The sequence below is a fragment of the Elephas maximus genome, chromosome 6, assembly GCF_024166365.1.
Source record: "Elephas maximus indicus isolate mEleMax1 chromosome 6, mEleMax1 primary haplotype, whole genome shotgun sequence".
NCBI lineage: Eukaryota > Metazoa > Chordata > Mammalia > Proboscidea > Elephantidae > Elephas > Elephas maximus.
In genome coordinates this window covers 40,873,649-40,901,269 of record NC_064824.1, presented here as the reverse complement: position 1 = coordinate 40,901,269, position 27,621 = coordinate 40,873,649, and the positions used below count along the sequence as shown (strand labels likewise).

The window sequence follows — 27,621 nt, the reverse complement described above, 5'->3', positions numbered from 1 at the left end:
TTGAATCCTCATGTAATACTAAAGCTTAAGGGAAATCTTTGAAGCATCATATTGCCCAGAGTCAAGATATACCATCATTTCATAAAGAATATTAAGAGTCAGATTGAGAACTAACAACCCAAGATGACCAATACTAGGAAAGGATGTCCTATTCTTAGGTCTCCTTTACTAGAAATATTCAAGCTATGGCATATCATGAGTTAAGGATCTGAAATAACGAATCCTAGCATTTGGTAGTAAGTTAGCTCAAAGAATCCAGTTCTAAAATCCTAAGATCTATGATTCTATACATGGTTTATTTATAATAAAGAAAAATGCTGGTGTTATTTTATTACTATTTGACCCATTCAAGCATTTCCAAAATTTATAATAATTTCACAAATACAGCCATTTAGAAAAGAGAGGGAAGTAGTAATGAGTCTATCTAGACACCACTTGTACACCAAAACTTCCTCTCTACAATCTTACTGAATAATATAGCCACAAAACCTAAGCTGTTGATAAGCAGGTCGTATTTCATTTTATTAATTTTAAAAAAAAGCAACTGTAACTTAGCAAAGTGAAATTATTTGTCCAATGACATGCATCCAATCTAGCACAACCAGAATTAGAAATTACCAGTCCTGAGTATATAATAGAAGATGCACCCATAACCCCTTTCAAAGACTCAGAAAATCATGACCCATTACCCACCCACACATTTCAAGCCATATGTTGCTTTTCCTCACGCAGTCTCCAGACATCTAGTTTCTGAATCCTATCCCAAAGAGGCATATGTGACCCAGTGGCTTTTTGGGTGACAATTGTGAATATGGCTCCAGAGTCACATAATTTTAAGTCCACAGCCATGTACCTTTGGTCATTAAAAACTCTTCTCCCATTCACTCACTGCTGAGCCCAATTTCCATACGGCTGCATGGGTGAATTTACCCTGCCATTTCCCTGAAGACACATCTCTGTGCTGTGTTGTCCTTTGATTCCTGAGTTTTCTTTCAAATGCATGTTCACTCAGTTTAGTGGATGAGATCACTATTCCTTATTCCCTTTCCCTGGTGAGTGACAGACTGCTGCAACAAAAGCTCAACAGTCCCTCCATGTTATTTCTGGCTTTACCAGGGACATGCTCTGTAACTTTAGCCAACTCACTCTCTCTCTGTGTGGACAGGGCCCTTCAATGGTAAGCTGGAGGTTGTTCATTTCACCAGATCATATTCAGGAAAGACTGAGGTCTGTGCTCAAAAGTTTCAGTAGACATGGGAAAGTATCATCGTTGTTGTTGTTGTTTATTACCAATACAGCTGCAGAACTTGGAGAATTTATGATCTCCCCATGGATTTTTCTGTGGCCTCCAGAACCTGCAATTTAATTTTGAAAGAATTAAATTTCTAGTCTGCTTTACAGGGGTGACTGTGAGAATGTATGTTGACAGACTGTTGTCTGCAGAGGCAAAATCCAGACACACTAAGACAATGCTGCAGCTTGAACAGGGGTGACCCCTTCCCATTCATCTTAATAGAGTGTTAAACTTGAAGCCTAATTAGGTCCACTTAAATGTCAACTTTATTATACTTTTCTCTGCTTATCTTCATACCAGAAACAATCAACTAATGCACTCATTTAATCTGGGTGCGTGCAACGATCCCATCCAGACACCCTGTCATTTTGATAGCCTGCTTTGCAGTCATAAAAGTACAAGTTTTAAACTTGCACTTTGGTTGTTTTTAATTATCCACATAATTAGATTACTTTCTATTACCTTGAAAATTTAGAGGTGAGAGTATATACACATATATATGATGTTTGTAAGACATTGGGGCCTGATCCCTATTCTCATAATGAGAAACTGACATCAAACTTGCTCCCAGGGTAACAAACTAGGAAGATGTGTTAAATGAAAGATCCCATTCCTGTCCCTAAAGAAGGCGCACAGAGTTCTGGCTTATTCATTGTGCATATGCCCAGGTTCACTACATTCCCTTTCTGATTCAACATTGCTGCCTCAACTGTAAGGTAATTGTCAGCGCCTACAACAAACTTTGGAAGGAACAGAATTAAAAATACAGGAATCCATACTTCCTATTTTTTACCTATGGTGATCCAAACCCAGGCCCTTAATGCAAAGTCCTTGATGATCTTATAAAATATCTCATGAAAGCTTATTTATTTCCATGACTACAAAGAGTTTAAAGAACCACTAACTGAAAGGTCTAAGGTTCAAACCCACCAGCTACTCTGAGAGAGAAAGGTGTGGCCATCTGCTTTTATAAAGATTACAGCCTTGAAAAGCCTATGGGGCAGTTCTACTCTGTCCTATAGGGTCACCACGAGTCTGAATTGACTCAATGGCAGTGGGGTGGGTTATAAAGAGTTTGGAGCCCTTGGGTGGTGCAAAACGATTAAGCGCCTGCCTACTAGCTGAAAGGTTGGCAGTTTGAACCTACCTGGAAGCTCCTCAGAAGCCAGATATGGTGATCTGCTTCTGAAAGTTCACATTCTTGAAAACCCTATGGAGCAGTTCTATTGGCTCACCATGAGTAAGAATCAACTCAACAGCAACAAACAACAACAATAAAGAGCTTAGTCTGTTTTTCTTTAATAGTCTACATGGTAAGATGATAACATAAGAAAATTTGGGCAATTTCACCATCCAGACATGTAAATAAAGATGCTGGTGGTAACTTCAAGATTGGATCTCATCCCTCTACTTACACACTCTTCCACCTTCAGTTGCACTCATGTACCCACCCCCCACCAAAAAAAACCCCACTGCCATCAAGTTGGTTCCTACTCATAGCGACCCTATAAGACAGACTAGAACTGCCCCACAGAGTTTACAAAAAGTACCTGGTGGATTTGAAATGCCAGTCTTTTAGTTAGTAGCCGTAGCTCTTAACCACTATGCCACCAGGGTGTCCATATTTCATGTACCCCAAGCGTCTGAATTTCCAAGAACATAAGACTTGGATCAACATTTTCTGAAGGTATCTGTAATAGACATGACTAATGCTCACCTCAGTTTTCCTCTCATTGCTAAATACACACACCATGTTTCCTAGACTCTTTTACAGTTGGGTGGGACTATGACTAATTCTGGCCAATAGTTTAGGACTGGAAGTGATACGTGTGTCACTTTCAAGAGGAAATACTTAGAAGCCAAAACATAATCCTCTATGGGAACCCCAAGTGTTACGGAGTAGAGCTGCTCCATGGGTTCTCTTAGCTATAAACTTTATAGAAGCAGATTACCAGGCCTTCCCTCTGTGGCACTGCTGGGTGGTTCAAACTGCCAATCTTTAGGGTTAGTAGCCATGAGTCGGAATCAACTCAACAGCAACAAGTTTGGTTTGAGTTAACACTCTGTCCTCTCCTTCTCTGCCATAAGACGGAAGCAGCCTGGATCGCTCAGCTCCCACATAAAGAACCCCTGGAGAGATGCCTAGACCAGCAGAAGGTTTTGCACAACCAAAAATATACCATTTTGGTTAGCCATTGAGATTTTGGTGTTGTTTGTTACTACATTACCTAGCCTATCTGGTCTGATAAAATGTCTCAGAATTAATTTCCAAGCCAAACCCCACTAGATGGACTCCCATATATAATTGTCATAACTGCCTTCTTCCAGTTTCAAATACAAAATCATGAATAAAAAAAGATGCAAAAGGCACTCCAGTCTACCAAGCTCTGATTTTACTCCTCATCTATTCCCTTGTGTCTTAAACTGTGATCTTGAAAGACGTGAATTAAGTCATATCTTGGGCTGTTTTTTTCCAGAGACAGAGAATTTGCATTCAAAGCTAGGCCAGAGCCAAAGGAGGTGGGGAAAAATCCCTCAGGGAGAACCCTAAAATTTCGGTTATCCAAGCAGGCATTGGTCAAATACTCATTAGTTAGGTACAGAAATGAGGCACTATCCAGAGAGTCATTTAAGAGAATTGGGAAAAACTAGGTGTAAATATCCTTTAGAAGAGGACTAATGCTAATAAAAATATCAAATTATATCTGACTTGAATTATGGGGCACCGGTGGCACAGTATTTAAGAGCTCAGCTGTTAACCAAAAGGTTAGCCATTTGAATCCACCAGCCGCTCCTTTGAAACCCTATGAGGCAATTCTACTCTGTTCTTTAGGGTCACTATGACTCGGATCAACTGGACGGCAACGGTTTTTGAGCTAAGTTTTTTTGAGCCTGTTAGGTTGTACTTGCAAGCATTTAAACTTTTTAAACAGTTGCTTTGACAACTTTGAAAGGCAAAGAACTAATTTTTACTCTGACAGAAATTTGTTTACTGTGTTCACAACTAAATCAGGTCACAAGGTTGTAAATGGTTTCTGACTTTGGCGGGAGTTTCCCTTCTAACTTAAAGACTCATTTATGCAAATTCTCTAGCTAATCTACAGATACCAGTGTGCTCTGGCAGGAACTGAAGAAGGAAAATGAACTGTAGGGAGTCTTCATAAAGAGAAGAAAGGAAGTGTGAGATGGAGACAAAGGGAGAAGCTATTGCTGATGAGGAACAGGCAGACCACAGGGTTAGGGAGCCCTGCTTAGGGAGACTGTGCCAGCCAAACAAATCCTTACTGTTGACTAGCGGTACAGTCCGAAAGACAAGGAGGCCGTGTGCACAATGAAAGGCGTGCCCATTTTGGAGTCATTGGTGGTTGGAAAAACAATTCTCCAACTTAATACTTGTATGACCATAAGCGAGTTAGTCTTCCCATCAGTGAAATGTGGGTAAATATACTTACCTCAAAGGGCTGTTGTTAGGTGCCGTCAAGTAGGTTCTGACTCACAGTGACACTATGCACAACAGAACAAAACACTGCCCTGTCCTGCATCATCCTCGCAATCCTCAAAGGGTTAGCATGAGAATTAAAATAAGACCATGCATGTCAGGTTCCCAGTATACTGACCATACATCCTAAGTTTTCTGTTAATATTAGCTATTAGTAGTTTTATATACTGTATGAATTCAATGTGTCAAATAAATCATGTGTACATGGCAAATAATAATAACAGTAATAATAAAGCAAATATTACACTTAGTCCCCTTAATGACTGTGTTTCCTTGAGTGAGAAGGGAGACATAAGTCTGGCCTTTCTTCATTTGGTCTCAGTTTCTAAGTGCCTTTCATGGTGTAAGCATTTCCCTGGGACATGTGGGTGAAAGAATGGATTTTCAAGGATCAGTTCATAATTTTGTCCTTATGCACTGGCGTTAAACAGCACTGCAGAAGATGCAACTCTACTATATTGATAAAGTATGAAATCCTTATATTATGATTCAGGAAGGATTACTCACAATTTTGCTAAGCATAATTTTTATATGTTCCCTGTTCCACTACGAAAACAACATGGTGTAGTGAGAATATGGCACTAGGATTAGTGAATCTGGATTCATTCTAGTTCCTCCATTTACTAGTTCTGACACAAAAACAAGTTCTTAACCTCCTTGAACTTCTCTTTCCCAGTTAGTAAAATTGGGATAATCTCAAAAGAACGCTGTTGTTGTTAGCTGCTGATGAGTTGGTCCCTGACTCAGGCAAACCCATGTGTTACAGAGTAGAACTGCTCCACAGGGCTTTCTTGACTGTAATTTTTACAGAAGCAGCTCACCAGGCCTTTTGTCCACAGAGCCACTGGGTAGGTTCAAACCTTCAACCTTTGGGTAGCAACTGTTGGCAAACTGCTTGTACCACCCAGCCTCCTTCAAAAGAATGTAGTGAGGACTAAATCAAATAACATACACAAAGGGTCTAGCATAATGCAAGAAAAATAAATATTAGCTCTTTTCCCAACTCATAATCCCCTACCACTCTAACAGAGTTACCGGTACATTGCATTTGTGTGCATCTCTCTCTTACTATGAGTTTTTTAAAAGGATGACCAGAACTTTTGTACTTTGTATTATGAGTACCTTTAAAGATGTGGTTAGGAGTTTGGCTATGACAAAAAGAGAAATCAAGAGTGATTGTTACTTTCCGAGCACTAATGAAATAAGCAAACCATATCCCAGAAGCTTGAAAAAGTCATCTGTAAGCATTGTCTCTACTTGCTCACCTCAAATTCTCTCCTCTGTATGCTTGAAAACACATCCATTCCCATCATCTTGATGCTGCTTCAGCCAAAGTCAACAGCGACCTCCATGATGCCCAATTCATTATTCTCTTCTTTGTTCCTGTCTTACTCAACCCCTCAGCACCAGCACCATTCAGTGTAGTAGAATACTTCCTTTTTCTTAAAACACTCAGTTTGTGGTACTTTGTTATGGTTGCCCTAAGAAAATAATACATGAGGCATTAAATAATGTCCCAAAGAGTGACTCAGACCTTCCCAAGTTGGGTATTAGCAAGCAGATATCCTGGAACGCTTTTGACTGACGTAAATTTATCCAGGAAACAGGACTCAGCCTAACAATTTCACTCAGCTTCCTATTACCTTCTCTATCATTCTCCTTTGTTCCCTTAGGTTTAGCCAACACCACTCCAGTGAAACCACTGGTTCTTGGTATCGCAGGAAAGAACTAACACCTGAGTTACAAGCTAACTGTGCCATGTAGCTTTCCTACACACACACACTCGACACCTACTTAGCCAGTAAAAGAAATTCCAAGTGTGCAGTCATATCTGAACTATGATATGAATTTCACCCAGTTGTTCAATGAACCAAATCTTAGCAACATCAACAAACATTCAATTCAGACAGGTTTGGTATTCTTAGCTAGACAACCACGGCATCTACCTGCTTTCAGTTTTGATCCTAGAAATGTTTCTGTGTCAGCCATCACTAGTTTCAAGATGAGAACTTACATAAGTTAAACCCACTGCCATTGAGTCGCTTCCGACTCATAGTGACCCTATAGGACTGAATACAACTGCCCCACAGGGTTCCCAAGGAGCAGCTGGTGGATTTGAAAAGTGGGCATTTTGGTTCACAGCCAAGCTCTTAACCACTGCACCATCAGGGCTCCAAGTTAGTGGCTAATTAATCAGGGGAAGAAACAAACAAACAAACGTCAGTATTTGTGTTTACTGATTTCCAGTGTTGGTTGCTAAAAATTATGAAATCATATGGATTTCATGTTTATCTTCAAAGTTAGAACAAAAGCAAATACTGTAGGTTACTTCGTAGGTCAAAGTTTCCAAGAATTACTCTAGTAGGGAAGCAAAGCCTTTTTCCCCACTACCTATCCTAAGTATATTTGTTGATTCCTGTTTTCCAGTTGCTAAAAAAAAAAAATATTAATATTACCACGACTCATAAATTGAGAATGATACTATCACAGGAAGTTCAGATGAAGAGAGTGTAGAGAACATTCCCGGAACTTATTTGGTCGTCACTCTTGTTTACCTTTGGGAATTGTGCAACTAAGAAAACCACATTAATGAAAAATCAGAACAATCTTGTACAGTTGTTTCTTAGATTTTCCTAACATTCTAGAACATTACTCTTTCTTACACAGATTTTTTTTTTCTTTTTATGGATCAGATAATGCTTCCTATGTTGCAAAAAGCTGAAGCTTGAGGAAATATTAAACATTTCCTCAATGCCAATATTATAAAAAAGTTGCTTAAATATTGACATAATTGAAATACTGTATTACAATTATACCAGACTTGATTACCAAAGCACTTTCATATGCATACAGTATGTTGTTAATTTTAATATTCATTGTGAACATGTGAGTTGAACAAAACAAAAATTATTCTCTTCATTTGGCGTATGAACATCGGAGAGTCAGAGACGTTAAGTGGCTTAATCAAGATAGCATAGCTCAGTTGTATGGAGCTGAAGAGCGTCCCCCAATCTAGCACTCTATTATGCAATACACGCTTAACTACAATTCCCAGACATCCTAGGAGGTGGTAGAAGAAATCTTTGCTTCAGCAAGTAATTATGCTTTACTCTATCCTGATTATGCACTTTTTTGTTAGCCATAGTGACAACTGACTTGTTTAAAAACTTTATTGATTGACAGATATGAGAAAGCACCTTCTAAAGACTCAGGCCCACCCCACATTTTACAGTGTTTCTTATCATGGTAAGGTAAACTGTTGGGGGTAGCAGCAGCAGGGAGGCTAGAGAAGCACATTCATTAAATGAAGAAACAGCACATATTGATTTTTCTTTCCATTGTAGAGGCAGGTAATACAATTTCATTGCCTATTCAATATGAAAAGAGGACTTAATGGAGTTACGGTTTATGATTTGGTCATTGTGTCAGACTTCCTTTCCAGCAATCTCTTCTTCTCTATCACAGACTCAACCCCAGGACATTAAGTAAACAGATAAGTAGAACTACCCGCTTAGGACTAAATGCCCTTGGACTTGCAGAGCATAAGACAGAGTCTAGGAAGGAAAATAAGTTCTTTTATCTAAAATAACCATGGTTGAAGAACACAAGGACTGTCCCTCAGTAGCTTCAGTGTCACAACAGAAATGTCCACATTGCCCCAGAGGATGTTGGTAATTGTCCGAAGATGATGGTAAATTGAAAATTTATTGGTTGTGACAGAGCTTCTACCAGGGAAGATATAGTCTTAAAAAAATCAAAAGGCTTTAGGTTTCTTTTTCACTTTTTTGGCTTATTTCCTTAAAACCAATTGGAATGATGCTGACGGGCAATTCTCTAAGGATCTCTCACATTTTGTATACCTTGCAAGAAAAAGCACTGATTGCCTTTGTCCTGGACTGCATTTTCAAGGAACAGTCAGGGAAGATAAAGATAGTGTCTCCCTCTTGAGCAATGGACAGGCAGACTTATTGTCTAACACAAAACTTTTGAGTTTCCTGAGCACAGGGTAAGGAGCCCTGGTGGCACAGTAGTTAAGCACTCAGCTGCTAACTGAAAGATCGGGGGTTCAAACATACCAGCTTCTCCACAGGAGAAAGATGTGGTGGTCTGCTTAAGTAAAACATTTACAACTTCAGAAGCTCTATGAGGCAGTCCTACTCTGTCTTTTAGGGTCACTGTGAGTCTGAATTGACTTGATAGGAGTGCGTTTGGCTTTTTTGAAGCACAGGATTTCTATCCTGTAATACAACTTACTGCATATGTACATACATAGTCTGACTCACTTCATGTTGCTGTATAGGATTAGGGGTTCCAGGCACCAATTATGCTGATTCTCATGCTGTTTGACGTGTCATAAGTAATCAAGTCCTTTGTTTTGGACTCAGATCTCTCATATCTTCTGCAAGCATCCATGAAATACAGCAAGCTAACTAATTTAATTATTCTTATCTCTTTACTCCCAAATAAGTAACTATTTCAAGTGAGAGTCCACCTTCTTTAGATGAACCTGCACCAATTAGCAAAAAAATTATGTCTTCATTAATGTAGAATAATAGGTGTGTCTAACAGCCTCAATAATTCCACGAGCTAGAGAGAAGTTTCCCCAGTCACTGGGGAAAGCAGCATCTATTACACATCTGTATTTCCATTCTTCTCCCTCTCAACCTGTACAGAAGTTGGAAATTTCCTTTACACCAAGACAGACAAATTGCATACACTTCAAAAGTCAGAATAGGAAGAAAAGGTACTTACTGAAGGCTTAGAGAGAGAATCTAGCTGACTGGCAACTTTGCATCAATTATCAGTCAGAATAAAATCATGTTTGAAAGATCTCTTGCTGATCTGGCCTTTAAATGACCAAGTAAAAAAATAGCAGCATATAAGAGTTGTGATCATTACACAGTTTTTTTGGCAAGATTTACTGAATTACAAATCTGTGGTGCTATTCCCGCTTCCCTGCTATGGAGAGTATTACTGGATTTTACCATTGGTCTTTCCAGCTGCCAGCCTGACCAGCTGGTCTTCAGTATCCTTGGGCTAAAGAAGGAAAAACTTAATGAAAGCTTATTTACTTCAGAATTTTAGTTCAACACTGAAAAATGCTAAGAAAGCACCCAACGATCTACATATTTGCCTGTGGGGATAAATTAGGTTAAAATAACTTTCATACATAAATTACTCTAACAGAACCTCAACCTCCCTATAAAGGCCACCCCCACATGCACTTCTGGGGATTCCCAAGGGACATTTCCCACGGACCCCCCCCTCCTTTGGTGTCTACACTGCTCTGCCATTTGCTGCCTCTAATTTATAATTCTTGCCACTCTGACAATTTAGCTCCTCTGGCTCTCATGATGCAGAGCAGTAGTTCTTCACTGACAGTGGCCTTTATCCCACAAGACACAAGACCCACCAATATCCACATTTCAATTATCCTGAGGCCTAAGCATAGTGGTCACTGCTGCTTTTCATCCTGCACCCTAAATATTGTAGTCCTTTCTGCTCTGCTATCTGTAGAAAAGGGGAGGTTAGGTCTTCCTCTGCTGTAATATACTTTATGACAATTCAATGTTAGCAAGGATCTTTCTAGACATATCCAGGACCAGATTCATATATAAGCCACCAGACAGGATCCTTCTCCTTTCCCTCCTCAGTGCCTTGTGGATCAAGCTCATTATGCATAGAGTTTTTTCCCTTAGGGTTTGTTCTCTCTCAGACTTCTTTGTCCCATTTCACAAAGGCTTTTGTGGGGCCAACGTCCCAGTTGACCAGACAATCCTGAACTCTCAATAGTGGACACTCTGGAAAACACTTTGTTCGAGCATCTACATCACTCCTTTCCTCACCTCCTTTAAGCCTTTGCTCAAGTCACATTGAAGAGAGGCCTTTCTTGACCACCCATTTAACATGTTAACCCAATTCCCACCTGTTGTGGATTGAACTATGTGCCCCCAAAATATGTGCTCTAAAACTTAACCTTTATACCTGTGGTTATAATCCCATTTGGGAATGGATTATCTTTGCTATGTTAATTAGGTAGGATTTGTGTAGGGTGTATTTTGAGTCAATCTCTTTTGAGATATAAAAGAGATTAAAGCTTAAGTGAGCAGAGGAGAGACGAGGAAGAGTGATGCCAAGCCACATGAAGATTGCCCAGTAGAAGGAGCTCAGAAGAGACAAGGATCATCCTCCAGAGTTGACAGAGTTAGGAAGCCTTCCCCTAGAACCAGCACCCTGAATTCAGACTTCTAGCCTCCTAAACCCTGAGAAAATAAATTTCTGTTTGCTGAGCCCAGGCATTTGTAGTATTCCTGCTACAGCGTACTAGATAACTAAGACACCACCCCAATGTCCCTATCGCTTTCCTTATCTCACTGTGTTGCACTTATTACCTCCAAATGTGTTCTGCAACATATTTATTTTGTTTATTATTGCCTTCCTTTACCAAAATATAAAGTCCAAGAGGGCAAAGGTTTTCATATCTTTGGCTCACTATTTGTCTAGAACGGACCCCATCACCCACTTGGTGCTCAATTAATATTTGAAGAATGAACGACTGAATCCTAGATGCAGACTGAGGCTACCACTACACATGTGATGTGTTCCTCTCAAATAAATTCCATTGACCACATGCCCACTAAATCTGACATCCTGTAAACATACTTTGGCTGAAAGGTATTCGTGAATAATAATGCAAAGAAGATATACCGCACTTGAAGGACCAGTTACTTGAACAAGGAATGATGATCCAGTCACTCATTCTGATTGCCTTTCTCCTTTGCAATGAGGGCATAAAATACAAATTACCTTGGCCTGGCTTTTCTATTTTTTTGTAATGATTAGCCATTTTTCAATTCATACAGTTCTTATATCCAATAATATAATTCTCTTCTTAATCCATTTCTTTTTTCTGTTGCCACTTAAAATTCCTTCATAAAGAAATTATAACTATTGAAATTTCTATGTGATTCAAGATATGCAGTTAAATGTCAATCAAAATAAGCTAAGGCAGATTTTGTGTGTACAGGGGAAATTAGCAGGCGAATTCACCCATTTACTACGTAAGAGTAACAGGTCAACATGAAGAAGAAGATAAAGAATGTCTTAACTTGGGGTTCGCAAATATATGAGGTGACACTGATGGGCAGATTAATTGGTACAAATTTTCAGGAAAGTGCTTAGAATATATGACACTCCTTTAAAATATTCAGATATTTGAATGCATTTATTATACTTTTAGATCTGTATGTGGAAGGATGTGCATGACAATGTTATTCATAAATCCATTGCCAACAAGTCAATTCTGACTCATAGTGACCCTATAGTTATTCATAATAAGTAAAAATTAGAGCAGCCTAAATATCTAATGATAGGGGAATATTTAAATAAGTTACAGTCTTACCATTTTGCATAATAGAATATTATTTATTCAATTTAAATTTAAAAATTGTGTTTTTGAAGACCATCTAAACAAATAGTTCTCACCAATATAACATTGAACACTAAAAGCTCAATATACATTGCAAGCCCCATTTTTCAAACAATATGTGCAAAACAAATTCATAGAAAAAATTGGTTTGAAATTTGCAAACGTATCAACAATGATTACTTCTGATTGAGAAATTATAATTTGTTTTATGCATAACTCTTAATATATCAAAATATTCCACTAGCTATTGCTACCATGTTCTTAACTGATATTGACAAATGACAAAAACACTTTTGGGATTAAATTTTTTTTTTAAACAGTCCAATACATTTAGATGATGGTACAAAATAAATTAAAAGTAGTGATAATAACAAACCAAACCAAAACCAAACCACTGCGATCCAGTCGATTCCAACTCATAGTGACCCTATACTACAGAGTAGAACTGTCCGACAGAGTTTACAAGGAGCGCCTGGTGGATTCAAACTGCCCAAATCTTTGGTTAGCAGCAGTAGCACTTACCCACTATGCTACCAGGGCTTCCATGATAATAACAGCCGACATTTAATGAATTTGTGATTGGTACTCTGATTTGTGCTTGGTACTGTGCTAAACACTTTAATCTGTCTGTGAAGGAGGTATTGATATTACAGATGAGGAAACTGAGGTTTTTAAGAGATGAAACAACTTTTTCAGTATCACATGGCCAATTAGGGCAATGGCAAATTTAACCCAGATTTCTCATTTTTGAACCTCTTACTTTTAAGCAGTACGCTCTCTTAAAAACATTTGACAATGACCATGGTGAGTAAGCTTGGTTTACTTTTGATCATTTAACAATGAATTATTTTTAGATTGTTTAGCATTCCTGATGGTAATGACTACTCAGTTATTACCATCTTTTAACTCTTGGTCAGATATTTCACCGCCTTTCTTTAGGTTAAGTATTTGAGTTTATCGTGACTGATAAAATATGCAGGACACTTTGGCATAAGGCACTGACAAAAAGTAGGAGTGTTTCCATTTTTGATCAATTGTAATTAAAACATCATTATGATGTAAAGCCCTTTTTTCTAAGGAAAAATGTCCTCTTAGGAAATACTTCTGCAAACTAAATCCAGCATAAAACATGAAGCCAGAAGGCTAGAGTTATTTCCTGATAAATGAAGAGAATGTTAGAACCATGGCAAAGGCAAATTGGCCTACAAAAAACTTGACAGCTTCTTAGACTCTGCCTCTGACTGAAATGTTGGGGACTCTTGGCAGTTCTCCAAGATGTCCAGGTAGAACACCCAGTACACTGATTACTTTAACTAAAACAATCTGGTTTTGCACAAACCCATCTCAGGTTCAACCAAATTTGCAGCTTTAGAACTGCCAGACCAAGAGAAAGATATTTTTTACCTGAGGTGGGAAGCTAATTGAACAGTGTTGAACACCAGTTAAACATGCATTCATAACCTAAGATAGTCACAGTCTCATATTACTTAAGGGAAAAAAAAATTTTTTTTAGATCAAAAACAGGAAGCATTCCAAAGCATGCAAAATAAAAAGAGAGAGAATTTTGCAAATTGTGTTTAATACAAATCAAAGAAAACCAAGTTAAGAGTTTTAGCTAATTTTTTAGGAGGAATAATTTCCAGTAAAACCTCACATAAAAGTAAAATATAGATTGTAAGCTTAAATCTCAAAGACAACGTCGCCACTTTAGATGGTAAGCATTTTAATTAATCTAACAATTTATAACTATGTTAAAAGGATAGACTCGGGCATTATCAATATGTTTATACCAGTCTGTTTTAAGGAATCCATGTAACAGAACTTGGTGTGTTAAGCGTATGTTGTTATATTCTTCAGATTATCCTTAAAAGAAAAAAAAAAACTTCTGTTTTTTAATCTACTATTTTGTTAACAGATAACATTCTCAAGTTAAGAAATAAAAAAATGTTCTTAGAATAATGTCTCTTCCCCTGAGGGACCCCTTGGAAGGTAGCAGTCAGTAACACAATCAGATATCTAGGGTTATTTCAGCTGCCTGCCAAAATATTGCTCACAACTATTAAAGTATGCTAAAAAACACCATTACATCAATGACAGAAAAGGCAGGATTGTTCTTACTTCTGGAATGCCTTCTGATGTGAGTCAATTCACTGGGTGGGATTTCACTGGAAAATGACTTTAGGAATGTTTCAAACTGAGGAAGGGCAGAGCCAGGGCCCTGGAGCACAGACATAAAGAAAAACCATAGAGTCAAACTTCATCACCAGGCAATGACAGGGACCAAATTCAAAGTAAAATGTGTGGATACAGAACTCCAATCATCCGTGCAGTTTTGATAATTATTAGTCTAACCTTAATTGTTTCTTCTTAGGGCAACAGGCAAAATAAAAATATACCACCCTTTTTTATACCCACAGTGGCTTAAGAACTCAGCTGCTAACCAAAAGGTTGGCAGTTCAAAAATTCACCAGCCACTCCTTGGACACTCCATGGGGCAGTTCTACTCTGTCCTTTAGGGTCGCCCTGAGTTCGGAATCAACTCGACTGCAATGGTATTTTTGGGTTCTTTATATCCCAAAATAAAACTCTGTGTCTTTGCTTTTCAGTTCCGATTTAGCAAAATCAAATTAAAGGAAGAGAGAGAATATGAGATTATTGTTTTTATATTTGCCGAAAAATTCTCCAAAAGGCACCTAGGAATTTGGAGATGTGGAAATAATTCATAGCATAAAAGGACTTTCTGGTATTTTTTAAATCCTTAGACTCAAACTTTAAATCCAAACAGAATATACCATCATCTAGGAAACATTCCCTGCCTGGGTTAATCATACATAAACTTTCTTTTCTCTTCTAATTCCCTCTAGATGTGAATGAGGTGATCCAGGTTGCAATTATTGGGTACTGCCTACTGAAATCATTTTTTTTTTTTCTGTTGGCTTTTTATTATTTTATGTGTTTGCCTTGTCTTTCCAACTAAGTTAAGGTAAGCATCTGTATTTTATCTATCTATTACTCCCTTGGAAACCCTGGTGGCGTAGTAGTTAAGTGCTATGACTGCTAACCAGAGGGTCGGCAGTTCAAATCTGCCAGACGCTCCTTGGGAACTCTACAGGGCAGTTCTACTCTGTCCTATAGGGTCACTATGAGTCAGAATCGACTCTACGGCAGTGGGTTTTTTTTTTTTTTTTTTGGTTTATTACTCCCTTTGGCAAAGTAGATGGTCAGCAAAAGTGAGGGAACCCTCCATGAGGGGGATTGACACAGTAGCCACAACAACAGAGTCAAGCATACCAATAACCGTGAAGAAGGCACAGTACTGAACAACATTTTGTTCAGCACCATGAGCCGAAGCTGATTTGATGGCAACTAACAACAGCTACAACATTCCCCAAAATTTCATCCATAGTGAGCATTTTCTATTTATTCATTCTAGAGTGATTTAAAAAAAAATTTTTTTAATCAAAAAGATTGGAGTTCCATGTCTACATAGACATGCCTGCTATCTATTTAGAGTTAGGACTAGGAAGGCACTTATTTAATAAACCTAATAAGTATGCTAAAAGCTAATGTGTTGACATATACTCTTTAGCCCAATGACTTCTAAATTTTCTTTTTTTTTTTTCATAAAAGGAAACCTTGCTCAGAAACTCAACAGATAAGACTGAAGCTCTTCTGATTGAAGTGAACGGAGAGGGTGGGTGAGAGGTAGGGAGCAGCAGGTGGGGAGAGGTGGAGTCACAGAGGAACTGAGAAGTCCAACTGCTCAGTTCCCAACCCACTATCTGACAAAAGCCCCTGGGAACTGTCGGCCACCCTAGAGTACTGATTAAAAACCACTGCTTTAGTCTGTTAGGTAATATACTTTAAAAAAAAAAAAAAAAAAAGAAAACATCTGGTTCACCCTTCTGTCAATTCAGTGTCATAAATTGAGCCTTTTATTTTCAGAAAGTCTGTTATAAATATGTGTTGAATTAATGTATTGAATGAATGAATACTTATAACCAAACTGATCAAAATTCTTATAGTCGTGCTGTTTGTTCCAGTTGACTTAAATGGGACATGGGAATGTAAATAAAGTTGGACTTAAAAAAAACTGGAAATTATTACAGAAAGTAAAAAATGAAAACTATCAATTAAGACTAAATGCCAACATCTGAGTTTTTTTAAAGTTATCTTACAACGTCATAATTTGTGTACACTGGATGCTTTCCTATCTATGGTAATACAGTGGGTTCCAAAATATTTGTATGTTTCTGTTTGCTCTAAATCCAGGCCTCCCTCTTTTGGTAATGCTTCCTCAATATCCTTTTGGGAACTACCCTTCCCTAAACGTCCAGTCTTGGTGACCTGTTCCTCAAAGTGTTTCACCCGCCTCCCTACTCCTGGCCAGCGTAGGCACGTTAGCTACCCTAGTCTGTCAGAGTCTCTGGCTCTGAAATGGGAAGCTTTCCTGAGATGACAAGATGCAGGACCAAGGACGTTGGTGCCGAGAGCAGACTCTCCATCAGGTTCTGCTACTTGAATTCCTGAAAATATGCATTTTAGTCCCGAGCTTTCTGAGCCTTGATTGTTCAGTCTCTTCTTCTGTAAACTTTCTAATAACTTTCCTGTTTTTTTATTTGTATATTTATTTTTGTATTTAAGCTGTATATTTGTATTTAAGTTAGCCAGAGTCCATTTCTGCAACCCTAGAACACTAAGAGAGACAGGGGCCCCGAGTACTGATAACACAGACAGAAATCCACTCAAAGAAATTTAGATCAAACAAGTCATGTTCTCATACCATAGTGAAGTAGATCCCAAAGTCTCAGCCTGGTTTACAAGCATTCACCTCAATATCACTAGGTCTTTGGGAAATGATGCTCATGATATTCTAAAACCCTACCATGTGCAAAGACCACTGAACTAAGATCAGGAGAATAACTGTGTAATTTGGAGCAAGTTGCATAGATTTTTTTAATCTCCATTTTCCCATCTATGAAGTGGGTTCAAGTAGAAGACCTATGAAGTCTCCTCTAATTGTGCCAATCCATGAATTTTTAATTTTACAAATATAGAATGAGACACATCAACTCTTGATTTTTTTTTTTCTAATCTTCAGTCGAGCTGGTACTCTGAAACAGGGCCCTCTCTCTCCGTTCAAGGCAGTGTTTAAATTTAACACCAGACCCACCACCCAGGCCAGCCTATGTTGTAGTAGTGTGACTTTCCTCTACAGCTTTGTACAGTCTCTTTTTTCGTGTGTGTGTGATGGAAATCAGTGCCACTCACATTTTCCCTTTTCCGATCTCCTTCCCTGGTTGGAAAAAAAAAAGAGTTATAATTAGAATCAAGAAAATACCGTAAGGATAAATACAATGTATCCTGTTTTCATAAAAGGTCATTCTTTCAAGCTATCAAAGCACTTTACAACAAATGCCTAATTGATGGTCCCAGCTCCTCTGTAGGAATAAAACACTATGCTTGGATTCCAGACGAAGAAACCAAAGGGAGTCAACAGAATTTCTGCTGGTCATTTTACATGTGGGAACAAGAAATGCAGAGCACATCCATTTTAGAACACTGTGTTTCAGAGCACCAAATTAACCCAGTTGTAGAGTCTTTCAATGTTGACCTAGAAATACGTGCAATACGTTTATAATAAAAACAAAGTGAAAGGCTTATTCAAATGGCAAAGAGTCAATCCTAAAACAAATAGCTATTACAGTGGTTTTCACAGTAAGTTCTTTGGTGATTCCAGTTGACGACTTCTGTGAAACTTCAATATAAGTGTAACAAGTCTAATTTACTGTACGATTACAGAATACTGGCATAGAGTCTGCACTTAAAACCAAGATTAACATACGAATAAACCAATACTGATAATACTGACAATCACGACAACAACCACTTGTCACCCATTTAAATCAGAAATATACTTCCCAGCACCAGCACCACCACATTTCCCTAGAATGGCCCCGCGTGAAAGAGGAAGCTGAAGTGCTTCGTTCATTAGATATTGCCTTTTTAGCATTCAATCATCCACTTTTTCTACTTATTAAAAAAATAATTATGATACAACTCAGCCATAAAGAGCAATGAATTCCTGATGCGTGCCACAACATGGGTGAACCTTGAAAGCATCATGCTGAGAGAACTACATCGGTCGCAAAAGGACAAATATCATATAATCTCACTTATATGAAATAAGCAAATATATAGAATCCAAAGATTATTCATGGTTACCAGCGGTGGAAGAGAGGGGGAAGGGGTAAGCTTTTGCTTATGGGGCATTGAGTTTATGTGAATGGTGGTGAAATAATTTGAAAAGGCTAGCAAGAACGGTTGCACAACTCGAAGAACGCAATCAATGCTACTCAATTGTACGAGTAGAAGTTTCTGAGATGGCATATATTTTACGTATATTTTCACCATAATAAATTTTTAAAAAATAATTGTCATTATTTTTGAGTACCTTCATGTGCCAGCCACTGTGGTATGTACTCCATGATATTGCTCATCCATGAATCCTTTAAACACATTCTCTCTTCTTGAAGAGAGAGAGCCCAGGAGAATGACCACCAGCAGAGAAACCAGAAGCCTTTCCTTGTCTTGTTCAAAAGCACACTTCATGAATTTTCCCTAGCTTATTTTTGGCGGAATGGGTGAATTTCCTCAGAGGGACAAGGCCTCAGTCACTGATGACAGACTCATAAGGAAAATACATGTGTCATATAGGAGCCAAAGGCCAGGGGATCTGGTTGGGGCCCAGCAGAGAATTTTTCAAGTGCCGTTGAACCTCCAAGATATAACCTAGGAGGCATGGCACATGTGAGCACCCACCAACATGGAAAGTCTCTTCCCTGCCCTGAATACAAAAAACAAGTACAGGCCACACCTCTGGATGTGCAGAAGGAAGGGAAACTAACATTTTTAGCACCTGCTCTTTGTCAGGCACTAAACTAATTTCTTCTAAGCACATCGTCTTACTTATCCTTCAGCCGCCCTCTTTGGAGTGAGACTTTTCCTGATCATCCTGTTAAAAAATTGAAAAACCAATCTGATACACTGTACATTTTATTTATTTGCTTTTTCTCTGTCTCTCCCCTCTAGAATGTAAACTCCATGAAGGCATGAAAACAGAATATGACAACGATAACACAATCCTTTCTTCTCCAAGTTCCAAACAAATTGGGAAATTAGATCAGTGGTTAGATGGAGTTGTAATAAGGAGTTGTAATACTTTTGTTTTATTTCTGGTAAATTGCTTGAAGAAAAATTATTTCTATCTAAGGCAAAACGGGAAACTTATCTCTTCCCCACCATCATCCCATCCACTTATCACAAGCAAAAGACCTAGAAAATTACAGACTTCTCCCCTGGAGAGAATAAAATATACATGCAGGGGGCAGCCCTAAGAGGGGGAGGCAAGAAACACTAGGATCTTGCTACTCAAACTTGGTCCCTGGACCAGGAGGAGCATCACAGACCCTGGGAGCTGATCAGAAATACAGAATCAAACCCCATCCCAGTCCTACCGAATCAAAATTGGCATTTTCATAAGATGTCCAGAGGCCCATGTGCACACCAAAGTTTGAAGAACGTATGTAAAATAACTTTTAACATATTAACCACACCATACATACATGAACCAATGGGTATCAGACTTGCCATTTCAGCAATCAGACAAATCCGTCTTCCTTCCATTATTAGGTGTCAGTATTACAAAGAGACAGGGCATCCTCCTTGTTCTGAATTATCCCAAGAGAGGGCAGAAGTGACAATTTAAAAATATATTCGTTTACTTGTTCTTTTGTTTGCATTCTTGTTAAGGGCAGCCGGAATTACACTTGTAATTTTTCTATCTTCTTTCCTCATCTGTAAAAATGGGATAATAATGAACACATGCTCTATGGGCTCTTATTAAACTCAAATGAGATAACACACATCAGAGTTTTTAGTAAACTATGAAGTATTACTTTTTAAAGTTTTTTTTTTTTTTCCTTGTTACATAGAACCAGTAAAAAAAAAAAAAAAAAAAAGCTGTTGTCAAGTTAATTCCAACTCATGGCAACCCCAAGTATGTCAGGGTAGAACTGTGCCCCGTAGGGTTTTTAATGGCTGATTTTTTAGAGGGAGATCACCTGGCCTTTCTGCTGAGGAGTCCCTGGGTAGACTCAAACTTCCAACCTTTTGGTTAGAAGCCAAACACGTTAACATTTGCACCACCCTGGGGTAGAAAAAAAAAGAAAAAATTCTTTTAACTCATAAATCAGCAGCTCCTACTACAGGTTTTAAGTATCCAGCATCTTAACTGCCATTGCTAGATCACAGAGAATTTTACAAATATTTTTATATTCTCATGCTGGTCAAAAATGTGCAACAGTGATGTCTGTCTGCAAATCAAATGAAAATATTTTAACATGTTAATACTTAACAGGCCAGTTCCTATGAGATAAAAATGAGGAACTGAGAAGGAAAAGTTTGGAGATCAGCTACTGTATTTTAAAAAGCAAACACAGATGTATTTAGACTTACTACACATATCCCTTCTTGGCTTTGAAAATTCAGAACTAGGGTCCCCCCCACTCTGCCTGCAACTTGCCAAATGACATAAAGTAGAAATGGTTGTCCTAAAATATGCCCTCAATAAAAAGAGCCAGTTACCTTTTTTGTTGTTGTTAATTAACAGGTAATGAGCTTTTCTTTCTGGCTACAGAAGCATAAATTTTACAGTGTCATTTATTTCGAACTGATTAAACAACATATACATATTTCAAAGATTATGAAGCTTTTCCTTGGGACTCTCTTTTTATCTTTAAAAGAAAACAATGCTAATAGTTTCCTTTTTCCTATTCTCAACAACTGTTTACTATCCCTTCTTGATGTAGACTTTCAAAATACAAAGAAAGTTTGGCAAGCTTTCAACATCCTTTCATAAAGTCTGTTCTTAAGCACTTGTATAAAAGCATAAAGGGTACTTCTTTGGAGAATTGATAATGTCCCACGTTCAGTATTTGTATATTAAAGACTGTCGGTTACATTTAGTTGTATTCATTCATTGGAATCCGCTCTGTTTAATCTTCTGTTTGCAACTGATTTCAGGGAAGCAAAGTGATCAGAGGGAGTCAAAGTTAACATAACAATTCCCTTTTCTACATAAAACAGCCCAAGATGTTATTGGTCCAAATTTCAAAGCAAGTTACTGTATTTGCAAGTTTTAAGTCACACTTGGCAGTTTTTCCAAACACAGTGGTCAGGAACTGAAAAAAATAAACATGTGTTTCCAGGATTTTCTTTTCACATGCCACACGAAAAGTAATGTTACAACTATGTTTTCACTCTCTTTAAAAAGTTCACTCTTAAGGAAGAAAGCTTTGCTGTTTTGTGTTATTTTAAGGTAGATTTTACAAAATCACATTAAGGGGCCAGATAAATACTACTTTCATTGTATAAATGGAAGTTTAAACTTCCCCAAAGGGATTTCTCGAAAAATCTGATCTATCATCATGCAGAGATATTTTGTACTTTAAATCTCATACCAAAGTTCAGAACACTTAGCACTTGACATCTTCCAAGTATCCTAAGTAAAAGAGAAAAAAAAAAACTGTATACAATTCTTAGGCAGCCTATCTGATGCCATTCCCACTTTGCTGAAAGAATAATCGAGGTAAATTTATGATTTTCCTGAGGCTTAACAAAATCTTTGTAGCTGTAAGAGGATAAAAATTCACGGGTGTGGTTCTTATGCAAGACAGAGGAAACAGTCAATCATGTTGTGATCCATAGGGTTTTCGCTGGCCGATTTTTGGAAATAGATAGCCAGGCCTTTCTTCCTAGTCTGTCTTAGTCTGGAATTTTTGCTGAAGTCTGTTCAGCACCACAGCAACATGCAAGCCTCCACTGACGGCCAAGTCGTGGCTGTTCTTGAGGTGCGTTGGCCAAGAATTGCACTTGGGTGTCTCTCATGGAAGGCGGGAATTCTTCCACTGAATCACTGCCCTCGATATCAACTCATTAAAAAAAAGGAGGACTTTATTTCTCAATTCCCAAGCAAAGACCTGAACCTTCAAGGAATAGGATACAGGGCAGAAGGTGAGTCAAACCAAAAAAAAGCAAAACCTTTGCTGTCGAATCGATTCCGACTCATAGCGACTCTATAGGACAGAGTAGAACTGCTCCATAGAAGGTGAGTTGGGTAGAGAATAAAGAATGAAAAGTAGTCAGTGTAGAATCCATCTTCAGTATACGTATCTTTCTTCTGAGGCGCCTCTGGGTGGATTCAAAAGACCAACCTTTCAGTTAGTATCTCGGCACTTAACCCTTCACACCTCTCAGAGACTCAAAAGGTCCCATTATTTGCCAGAAGTGTTACAACAGCCTTCCCAACTAATCTCCGTGCCACCAGTCTCTACCCCATTCCCAAATCTCTTCTTAATGCTGTCAAATAAGTTATTATTCTAACATATGAATCTTTGGTTCTGCTACTCAAAGTTCTCAGTGTTTCCCATTTCTTTCAGATGGCATTCAAACTCCTTAATATGCTGTTATAAGCCCTAATTCCCACAGATCCCCACTCTATGTTCCACCCACACCAAACCAATGGCACCATGTAATTTTTGTCAATACATTTGCACAGAGAACTTTATCTGCCTCAAATACACATCACCCCACAAATCCTGCCCTTTCCCCTGGCCCCAGCCAGAGCATCTCACCAACTCTCTCAAGCCTAGATAAACCCAAGTTCTTCAAGTTTCAACTCAAGCATCACCTTCTCTTGAAAGCCTTCCCTGAAAACCCATCCTGGGTCAGGAGCTTCCATCGTTATGGGTCTAATAGGCCCAACTAGGAGAAGAACTAAGAAGCTGAGAAGAAAAATAATTTGAAATCATTTTAATTTTTTTTTGAAAGTATTATTTGTCTGTTACTGGCTAAATCAAAACTTTGTTGCACTTCTTTGCACTAATTTTACAGTTTAATACTATTCATCTGTTTAATTACAAACAGGTATGACATAATTTTTTCAGTGGTCAAGACCTTTAAGACCTTGGTGTTTCCACAAACCACTGTGGGTAGCTCTCCTTAGTGCTCCCACATGAAAGAGACCCTCTATAATTGTTGCTTTTCTTAAAAAATCACCCTAGCTAGAAGTGAACAGAAATCGTGACTCCCCTTGTTTATACCCGGTGGTTTTTAAAATTGCTGGTAAATACTAGGAGTTTGAATTGTGTCCCCAAAAAAGATGTGTATCAATTTGGCTAGGCCATGATTCCCAGTATTGTGTGATTGCCTGATGTGATTTTCTTATGTGTTGTAAATCCTATCTCTGTGATGTTAATGAAGTGGGATAGGCAGCAGTTATGTTAATAAAGCAGGTCTCAGTCTACAAAATTGGATCCTGTCTTGAGCTAATCTCTTGAGATATAGGAGAGAGAAGGGAACAGAGAGATAGGGGGGCTTCATACCACCAAGAAAGCAGCACCAGGAGCAGAGTGTGTCCTTTGTACCTGAGGTTCCTGTGTGGAGAAGCAACCAGTCCAGGGGAAGACTGATGACAAGGACCTTCCTCCAGAGCCAACAGAGAAAGCTTCCCCCCCCCGGAACTGGCTCTCTGAATTTGGACTTCTAGCCTACCAGACTGTGCAAGAATAAAATTCTGTTTGTTAAAGGTGTCCACTGTAGTATTTCTATTACAGCAGGACTAGGTGACTAATACAGAGTTCAATAAATGCTTATGGAGAGAAGGAAAAAGGAAAGGTGCAATGGACGGAAAACGGCAGGTAAGAAGGTAGACAAAGAAGAAAGAGGATGGTAGGAAGTAAGTTTCTTCCAATCCTAATAACTCTATACTTCTAATTTTGAAACTGAATTTCTAATGCCCTTTTAAAATATATATATATATATATATTGCTCTGTTAACTTTGTTAGCAACATACAGAAAGGCAACCCTAAGGCAGTTAAAATCAATCTTTGACAAGCCCAGTCTACTCTAAGGATGAATTGGCTCTTCCTTCCATGGCTTTAACCTGAAATGGCTTTTAATGTGAATCCAGTCTCAACTGTCTTTGAGCTTCCATCAGACACATAACTAGTCATTATCCACCACTTTTCCTGACCTGCTTGATTCCTAATACATATCTCAAAATACTCTCTGAGTTGCCAACGTCCTGAAGTACAAAAACCAGAGGATCCCAGAGGCTGGGCAGTTCCACAAACCAACTTTCAGGAGAAGACTTAACCTGGAACAATCCAGCAGATGGTCCTGATTACAGTGAGTTCCATTCATGTCATACCATGAGCAATGGCCTCTCGTTTCCCTGGAGTCTTATTTTCATGAAGGCAAAATCCTGCAGGGAGCCTATTTAGTGGCACATACTGTATTGTTATCCAGTAGGTCATGGGACCTATTTTTTTCCATTAAAAAAATAATAAAAGGCTAAACTGAGACATATGTTAAATGAGAGCCAAGGAATTTTGAAAAGTTACAATGAATTCTTATGACAGGAATTATATTATGCATAATATAAACATCTGTATTTAAGAAAGATAATGGTTTAGCTCCAGGAAATAATAGCTAAGCAGTGATGACTTAAGCAAATGCTTTACAATTAATGGAAATAAAAATTATATATTATTATAGTTAAGGGATGCTTGGAGAATGGGACAGGAGGTAACTCATACCAATAGACTCTAACGCACTAGAGCGAATTAAAGCTCCTATAAAACACTCTCTCCCAAAGAGGGAAACTACAAAAAGATGAAATTCTTCAAGTTCAAAGATGTTAAAGTCTACTTTTTAAGCCCCATTATATATGTAGTTGCTGGCACTGCCATCTCTTACCTTCCATAGAGTCAATTTGCCTCTTAAAATGAGATATTTAAAGGCAGACTGTTGGCCTGGTGTCTTGGATGGCAGATCACAGAGTTCCAAAGCCCTTAAGACTCTGTAGCACTAGTTCTTACTAAGTTGTAATTAACTTCATTGGGAGTTACATGATAGCAACTTAGAACGGAATTTGGCCGAACATTTTTAGTCTTCTTCCACTTGGTAATTACTACTTCAGTGGGAATCTCAAGTAAGAAACAGAGGGCAGAATTTGGCCCACGAAGAATAGCACATCAAGTAACTGGCCCAATTTATATGCCAATAACGGAGTGTATTAAAATCTCCCATGAAGTCCCTATTAACTCATTGATTTCATCATGATGCAAATTCACCCAAAATGACTACTCAGATCTTTTACCAAGTCTCCATGAAAGGCAATGTGGAAGGGAATATATATCTAGTGAATTGCTCTTTATACCAGATAACCACCCTAGAAGGACAATTGTGTAAAAACTTAGTAAATAGCTGGATGTCGCTTGGCATTTTAATCACATAACAATAAATTCTTGTTGATGCAAGGAAAAGGAGCCATCACAGTTATCACTGTTCTAGTCTGGGCATTAAATATCTGAAGAATAAGATTTAGGCCACAAAGATTTAGACTTATGCTTCAGATGTTAGCTCAGATGTTAGATCAGAATAATAGTTATAAATTATAAAATTTCAAATTATACAATATGCCATTTTTCACTAGCATTAATTGTGGAACACAACATTTCCTGAAACTTAATCATGATTCTCCTTCAAAAGTGTTTATATTGTGCATGACCTAAGTTTTGTCAGAAAAATGGAGACTTTTTGTTTTCGCTTGCTTGTTTTAAATTACAGTAACTAGTTGGAAACTTAGGGTATTATCAATTTGATATTTGAGTTTAAATATACAAACTGATGCTGAATATAGGAAGACTATATTTTAAAAATATATTCTTGCCTTTTCTACCTATGTTACTCCCAGTAACCGTCACAGGTATTCACCTGAGGCAGTGAAGAAGATACATTTCCTGATGGTCCACCCACAATCCTCTTGACCAGCGTTTCAATTGAAGACCTTTAACAACACTTCTCCAACTGGCCTAGAGCTAGCTCTTCTGACTCGTGAAGTCCTCATACTCCACGCCACCCCACCCACCCTGCCCCCAGGCAGCCGCAGTTTTCAGTGGCCACAAAATTGAGAAACAAGAGAAAAATTATACCAGAAAGTTCTACCAAGCAAGGCAGAGAGTTCTCCCATTGGCCTACCCACCCACCAGCACGCCATGTTTGTTAACATTCTGAAAGACGCTTGTACAGAGAACAAATTGACAGAGCACATGTTTATATCAGAAATTTCAGAAACGGCAGGAGATTTATTCGTGGAATCTTAACACCCATTCAGACTGTCATAAAACACAAAGGACCAGATTCAATAAAAACTCTGTCCAACTTCCACAACACTAAAGTCTGTGTGAGCCTTCAAAACAAAATCAATTTTTCCAGTTTTGCAAAGAGCTGTTCAGACTTCAGTAGCATGGAAGCCAGCTGGGGCCTTTCCTAACTCATCCCCTAAATTAGTTTCAAAAGTAGTTTTGAGGATCACATTTGATCAGAAGAATTTGCATGCTTTTCTCTCTCTCTCCCTCTTTTTTTTTTTAAAACATATTTCAGAGTACATCACATGGAGAACAAACAACAGAACTGCAGCATATGTCTCATGCAGTTAAACGCTTCGAAACTGGCCTGTAAAACAGAATTCTTTGGTACACAGTGAAAAAAAAATTTTTTTGATTCCATAATTCACACTGCAGTAAAGTGAGGTAGAATCAGTTTTAAAAGTTGCTGTGTCCATGGACAGCTGTTCTTCATACATACTGGGAATGTTTCCTTTACATTCCTAAGGACATAAGAGTTTGACATCAAGCCAATACCTCTCGAAATGGTGAAATCTAAACACACCCCATACTGATGCTTTTAGTCTCCCAACAAACTTTCTCTCACAACTAAAACGTTAAAACTTTTACCCCACAGCCCACATTCTGAGATTAGTCCAATAACGAAGGTTCAATCCAAGTAAAATACATTTTGTCATAGCTTTAAAATGTTACCTTTCACAGAAGTATAGTATTTCTGACCAGCAGGGAACATATGTCAACATTATCTATTATTACCCAATGTCAGGACCAGAAAGGGAAGGTGGGTGGTGGATGTTAATAATGACTTAAGCGATTTCTAAAAGAGGCATTTGAGAAGTACAAAGCCAGAAGTTTCAAGTGTTTTGTCTTATTTTCGCTGTGTCAGCAACCTGCCCCCCCCACCCCCCAAGAACAAACCTAATGCTGCCTCCGACCCAACGCCTAGTTCTCTTTTCAATTTTAGCCAACGCTTTGCTAAGCTGGAAAGTTTGAAAAATACCCTAGAAAACTTCTCCACCAGAAAATGAAAAACAAAAACATATGACCAGCCATGATGAAAGCAACTCCCACTCGCTAAGAAAAAGATTTTCAATCACAGAAGCACACGGCTTTTCGATTTGAAAAATTTATCTTCATTTTTCAAGC

At 38.3% G+C, this 27,621-nt stretch overlaps 1 long non-coding RNA gene across 1 annotated transcript; it reads right to left on the bottom strand.

Moving 5' to 3' along the window:
* Positions 1–547: 547 nt before the first annotated feature.
* LOC126077670 (uncharacterized) lies at positions 548–27,204 on the bottom strand. Its single transcript, XR_007517823.1, has 4 exons — positions 27,169–27,204; positions 17,494–17,518; positions 6,059–6,274; positions 548–1,355 (listed from the first exon to the last, which is right to left on the bottom strand). It is a non-coding gene; the product is annotated as an uncharacterized LOC126077670 (long non-coding RNA).
* Positions 27,205–27,621: the final 417 nt, after the last annotated feature.